The sequence below is a fragment of the Myotis davidii genome, unplaced genomic scaffold (assembly GCF_000327345.1).
Source record: "Myotis davidii unplaced genomic scaffold, ASM32734v1 scaffold390, whole genome shotgun sequence".
Taxonomy (NCBI): domain Eukaryota; kingdom Metazoa; phylum Chordata; class Mammalia; order Chiroptera; family Vespertilionidae; genus Myotis; species Myotis davidii.
This window is the reverse complement of record NW_006282748.1, coordinates 1,903,843-1,910,871: the sequence shown is the minus strand read 5'-3', so window position 1 is coordinate 1,910,871 and position 7,029 is coordinate 1,903,843. Positions and strand designations below refer to the sequence as shown.

Genomic DNA, 7,029 nt, shown 5'->3' with positions numbered 1-7,029 from the left:
ATCATTCCTCTTCCTATTTTCTTGCCTTTACATAATAAATAAAGTTATGGCACTCAGCAGATAGCTCGTAGAATTTCCCACTACATTCCACATTTTCCCAAAAAGTGTACACCGAATAACTGAGCCAGATGCCTAGTAGATGACAAAATTATGCTTGCTTTTTCTAAGACCTCTGCATTAAAGATATCAATGACATTTGGATACAGTTTCTTTGAAGTATCTAGTAATAACTGGAATTTCTCCACATTCCAGTTATTACAAAATAAAAAACTCAAATTTTTATTTGTATTAAAGCCTTTCAAACTGTAAGGAATTGGACGAGGAAAATTGATGTGGCCCTTCCTTCTTCTCTACGCCTGGAACAGTAACTTACAAATGGGCCACCATGAGGACAAATGAGGAATGATTGTCAAATAGCTGACACAGGTCAACCCTGGCTTCGTGCATATACCGCAGCAAACACATTCTGTTTTTCTTTTCAAAAAACAGAAGCTAGAATTTATTTATGGAAAGAGAAAGTATTTTCATTTTCACAACTATCAGGACATGGAAAACTAAATCCCTAAATTTCTCATTGCGAACAGCCTCAAAAGTTTGAGAGGAACTACTTCTGTCTAGCTCTCAACAAAAAGTATCCAAGACTTGCTAATGAAGTGACATTTCTACTGCACCTTTGTATTGTTTATTTAAATCTTCACTAGAAATTCTTCTCATGTGCCAAAGGAAATTTAGAGTTAGAAATATAAAGTTTAGCTCGATCAATGTAGGCCAACTAGATAATTCATTCAGTTGTCCAAGTGACAATCTGGTTTTATTTTGTAGATATTTTGACACACATCACCTAAAACTACACTTCTTTTTTTTGTGGGGCACATGATTTTGATAAATCCACCTAGGTAAGAATGTGGACTCATTAAAATGTAATTAAGTTCAATGGACACAGACACTTGGGGGGTGAGGGCATGTGCTGGGGAGTGGGAGTGGCTGGGGAGAGGCCAATGGGGGAAAAATATAATATTATAATAGTTATGTACAAGCCAGTGGGGTGTTTGAAATATCAGGGGGACCACTCTGTAAAGTATATGATTGTCTAACCACTATGTTGTACACCTAAAACTAATATAGAATAATATTGAATATGAACTATAATTGAAAAAAAGATAGGTATATGTTTTTCATCACAATAAAAAAATTTAAAATTATTTTCTTTTTTATACTCTTTATGTTATAAGATATCCATAGCATGTGAAAAATCAATCTGTATTTGCTTATTGTGTGAGTATTTAAACATTTGGTGCACATATCCAAAATATAAGGTCTGATTAAACCCACTTTATATTGTATCAACTTACATATTCTACCAAAACATACTGGGTTGGTAAAAAGCCACAGATAAGATTAGCTTATAGAGAAAAACCTGAAGCTTCATTTAAATCTAATAACACTAAAATAAAAAGATAAATCTTCATATTTAAATTCTGCATTTAATCTGGGATGAATAAAAACCCATCAAGTCTAATATTATAGAGGATCTCAGCATAAATTCTATCAATTTATGCTGTTCTTGATATTTTTTCTCCATTCATTCATTTAGCATATATCCCACACAGTATTTTAAAGATCTATACTTGCGATGCTGAAACTACACAAGTTCCCTCTGATGGAGAGATATAATAAACCCTAAACCAGTAGTAAGAAAAATAATTTCCTAACTACCTTACAATTTACAAGTATTTCTGCAATGGAAATGATGCTTCATTTATTATGAAAAAAAAATGCTACTTTATTTCCTTCATGCCCACTCCTTCCTAATTTTAAATTTTATTCTTACCCCTTCTTACTTTCAAACTGTACTTCTTGGGCCTGACAGTTAAAAATATAGACCCCTTGTTGAGTCAGTTAACTATTACTAGATTATCCCTTAGTTGCACAAAGATCAGAAAAGCTTTGAAATAACCTATTCTAGGGATTCTGTTGTGTTTTAGCTAAGAGTTGGCACTCCTCATTTGGAGCTTAGATGGGATTAAGGGCATTAACATGGCAAACAAAGCAATGGTTTTATTCTCCCGATTTCTACTAGTTCATTTAATGAACACTTAATGATTTCCTCGTATGTGTCCAACACCATTTGAAGACCCAGATGGTCACCTCCACCAGCTCCTCCTCGTCATCCAAGCCCTAAAAAGTGGCTGATTCCTCGCAGAGTTCTGTTTTGTTCCTCCTTTTTCTCACCAGCTGTGGATTTCTCAGCCTGTTTATTAGATTTAATAATACCATTCTTTTCTCTCAGGACATATAATCGATTGGCCTATAATTTAAAAAGGTCAGATCAATAGTTAACATAAAGAGGTTACTAATTGAAACAATGTCATGTATATTTCTCCATATATATCCATTATGTATATCTGTCTGTCCATCTTATATAATGAAAGGCTAATATACAAATGGACTGAACAGTGGAATGACCGATTGCTATGATGCACACTGACCACCAGCGGGGAGATGCTCAATGCTCACGGCTGGTGAGCACTCCAACTGCTGGCTTAGCCATTAGTCAGATATCCCTGAGGGCTCGTGGACTGCGAGAGGGCGCAGGCCAGGGCTGAGAAAGCCCCCCCCCTCCCCCACACGAATTTTTGTGCACCAGGCCTCTAGTTATATATAATTTCAGGTCCCTGCTGTGGAGCTGAGGGAAGCGAATTTTCTGCAGCAGGCAGCTTTTCTTATCCCCACAGCACACAACATTTAGGCCATCATCTCTAGCAAGGGGTAGGGGGACTATTTTCTCAAGCCAAGGTTGTAATGGAGTTTAATTTTCTTCTGGAGAGAGAGTAGTGTAGAAGGAGATAGATTCCTTTAGACAGAAAAAGTCTCAGCAGCCTCTGAACTGTAGCTCGACTACTGTCCAGAAACATTAGCAACCTGTTTATTTAAGGAAGTCACAGCAAGAGCTCCCATCTGTAACAATATCTTCCCATTGTATAACCCTTTCTCCTGTGTTGTTAGATTACAACAACAAAACAAAACAAAAAAGGAGAGAGAGATAAGTACCTCAAGAGAAACTAACATTCCTAGATAGGATTAGAACTCAGACTCAGTCTCTGAAAAGAAAATGCCTCGTTAGGTCTGAGAGGAGGAAATTGGCCTGATTTTTAAGATTCCTGGCCCACAGGGAAGGACACGCTGCCCTGAGGGGCTCAGGTCAGCGCCAGTGGTCCCCTCAGGCACCTTCCCGTCCGGGGCTCCACGGCGGCAGGTGGAAGCCTGTGGCTGACGAGACTCAGATGTGGTGGACCAAGTCCCACGAATCCGTTCTCTCTGGCAGGTGGTCGAGGTATGGAAAGGGCTGGGCCTTGACAGCAGGAGAACTTGGGCCAAAACCTGAAGGAGCCTCAGCATGGAAAAGCTGACACTTGGCCTGGAAACCAAATTCTAGGCACATGTGGCAATGTGCTTGCTGTTTTATAAGAATGCTCAGGAAAAAGTCCCAGAAGCTGCCAGGCCGGGGCAGATGCACCCTGACTCGGCTGAGCCAAGGGTCACGGGCAGGAGAGTGCTGAGTTTTCACCCCTACGTGCTTCGCGTCCTCCCCTGGCAGGAGTGACCCTGCCCTAGGCCCTCTGCTGCCCACCGATGAGTCTCTTTAGTGCAGGCATTCCTTTTGTGTCATGGATCGATCCCCTTTTGTATTCCTTCTGCAAATAATGTTTTTAAATACAACAAATTTTTAAAAAATGACTGAAGAAAACCAACTGTATTAAAATTGAGTTATTAAAAGATTTTTAAATGTATGAGATAGAAACATTTAGAATACTTATGGGCTAGGAACGTGTGCACACTTTTTAATTAATTTACTAAACACCAGCTTTAATTAATCTCATAAAATGACTGATATAATTTGAAAGTAGTGGTAAATGGAAAAAACATTTCAAGATTTGTGGTAATTAAAATGCAATAGGAAAGAGACCTTCCAAGAGGGCTGCAGAGTCGCCAAACTGGATTTACAGCTAAGTTATAGAGCAATCAACCCAAATAACCAACTGAAGGCTAGCTGAATTGAAATGGTATAACCAAGGCTTTACAGGAAAAGCCACACAGAGACTTATAAAAAGGGCAGAAACGTGGGAAGGGCAGGCCCCCACATGCACATGCAGTGGCAGAAAAGCCAAAGGGTGCAAAAGTCCCTCCCCGCAGGAGCATGGGGTCTCAACCCCTTGCAGGAATCCCCAACCCAGAGCAACAGAGATGGGAAGAGGAGCCCTTATAGCATCTAGTGGTGAGAACCAGTGGGATTCAGCGATCCTGGTAGAGAAGGGAGTCTGCTAGGGACACAGACACCCTTCCCAGGAGTGAGCACCCCTATTATTAGAACACCAGCCTGGGGAGTGCAATGCTTGCTCCTCCATTTCTGACTCTGCAGAGGGGTCTGCTGGCTACATCCATTGGGGACCTTTGGAGGGCTCTTCTGGAGAAGCTCTTGTCAGAGACTCAGATAACGATTGAACTGTGTAGCTTTGGAAAGCATTGAGACAGCACGGAGGGTCCTGGAGAGTATTATGCTAAGTGAAAGAAGCCAGTCAGAGAAAGACATGTATCACATGATCTCACTCATGTGTGGACTCTAATGAACTAATGAACAAAATACATCCAGAGACACAAAAGCATAGAACAGACTGACATATCTCATAAGGAAGTTGGGGGTGGGTAGGGAGAGATTAACCAGAGAACTTATATGCATATATGCATAGCCCATCTGGACACAGATAGTAGTGTGGTAAAGGCCTGGGGAGAGAGCAGGTAGGAGGTGAAGGTGGTCAAGTGGAAAGAAAGGGGGCATTTGTAATACTTTCAACAATAAAGATAAAATTTTAAAAAATAAGTAAAAAATAAAACAGAGGGCCTAAATAGAAATAAAAACAACAACAGAAATCCATAGCAAGATGGTAGACACAAGCTCTACTATAACAGTAATTATGTTAAATATAAATACAGTAGCAAAATAATAAGATTGTCAGACTGATTAAAAACAAAACTTGACAACATGCTGTTAACAAAAACATGCACTTTAAATGTGAAGACAGAAAATTTAAGAGTAAAAAGATGGGAAGAGATACATTATGCAAGAATTAGCCAAATGAAATTGTGAGTGGCTTATACTTGTATCAGAAAATAAAGAAGTAGATGAAAGAAGCAATTATTGAAGATAAAATAGAGACATTTTATAATGATAAGGGAATCAGTATGTAGTGAAATAGTCACACGTTTAAATCTGTGGCATACCCAATTACATGGATTCAAAATATATAAAGCAATAAGTGACAGAAATGAAACGATCCGTGGACAAGTCCACAATCAGGAGGGACTGTGATGGATGCAGGTATATATTATAAGCTCTGGAGCAGGGAGGGGCACAATTTTTCATCAGTCTCCAGATAGAAATACTTTTGTTTTTGCGGGCCATGTGGTTTCTGTCAGAAGCATTCAATTCTGCTGTTAGAGTGTAAAAGCAGCCACTTCTTTCCCACCTTGCAAGACGGTGGGTGAAACACGGAGGAGCTGGATACTACGCAGGACAAACCTGAAACCAAGATGGCTGATGCTAGGGGCACAGTTAAGAAGGGTAATCTCAAGGCCAAGATGCCTCAGAAGGTGAAGCTCCAATGCAGCTGCACCCTGACCTACGCAGAGGAATTGCCAGATATTCCTGGTCGGCTCTGTGTTCCCCAAAGCCACATCCAAGAGGAAGTACTCAGCAGCTAAATCCACGACTGAAAAGAAAAAGGAGAAAGTTCTTGCTCCTGTGACAAAACCAGTTGGTGGCGACAAGAATGGTGGCACCCAAGTGGTTAACCTTTGCAAAATGCCTAGATGGTATCCCCCTGAACACGTGCCTGGAAAGCTGTTGGGCCAGGGCAAGACACCCTTCAGTGAGCATGTGAGAAAAGTGCGGGCCAGCATCACTCCCGGGACCATTCTGATCATCCTCACCAGGGACACGGAGGCAAGAGGGCAGTGTTCCGGAAGCAGCCGAGCAGTGGCTTGCTATTTGTGACTGGACCTTGGTCCCTTTATAGAGTTCCTTTGTGTGGAACACACCAGAAATGTGTCCTCACCACCTCCACCAAAATTGATACCAGTGCTTTGAAAATCCCCAAACATCTCATGGATGCTTATTTCAAGAAGAAGAAGCTGCGTCAGCCCAGGAGGGTGAAATCTTCGAGAAAGAAAATTGAGATTATAGAGCAGCGCAAGGTTGATCAGAAAGCTGTGGACTCTTAAATTCTGCCAAAAATCAAAGCCGTTCCTCAACTCCAGGGCTACCTCAGCTCTGTGTTGGCTCTAACAAATGGGCTTTAGCCTCACAAAGTGGTGTTCTAGATTTCTTACAAAGAACCTAACTAAATAACGGATCTGTTTCAAATAAATAAAAAAAATGCAGCCATTGACATAAATAAATAAGTGGGTCTGGCTTGTTCCAATAAAACTTTATTTATAAAAACAGGCAGTGCCATTGATTTGGGCTCTGTCCTTTGTCCTAAAGCAACCACTTAAATCTACTAAAAAAATACACACAAAAATATTAATAAGCCAGTAGGAGAAATATAATAGAATCATGAAGAATCTTCAATTGATTCAAAAGAAGGCATTAAAAGAAGAATGAAACACATGTGACCCAAAACAAAATGAAATAAAACAAACCACAAAGAGCTTCTCAGTAATGAAAGTGATATTTTGACCTCCCTTTTCATGTCTCTTATGTCTATCTCTCAATTATTTCTGATATTTAGTAGGGAAAAGGGAAGCATTATTTGTTGACTTCCTAAAGCATCCAGACTTGTCAACCTCTAATTTGAACTATGCCCTATCTTTTCACACACACACACACACACACACACACACACACACACCACACAAACACATCCTACTCACTGAAGCCTCTGCATGTACACAAAGTTTAGAGAACATTTGGGGAAATGAAGAGAACGCAAGAACTCCAAATTGCATATTAGACATCCTCATTTGTAAAAG

General features: G+C 40.1%; 1 pseudogene; it reads left to right on the top strand.

The window, feature by feature from the left end:
- The window catches only part of LOC102762677, a 32,195-nt pseudogene extending 25,817 nt beyond the window's left edge, over window positions 1-6,378 (top strand).
- Window positions 6,379-7,029: the final 651 nt, after the last annotated feature.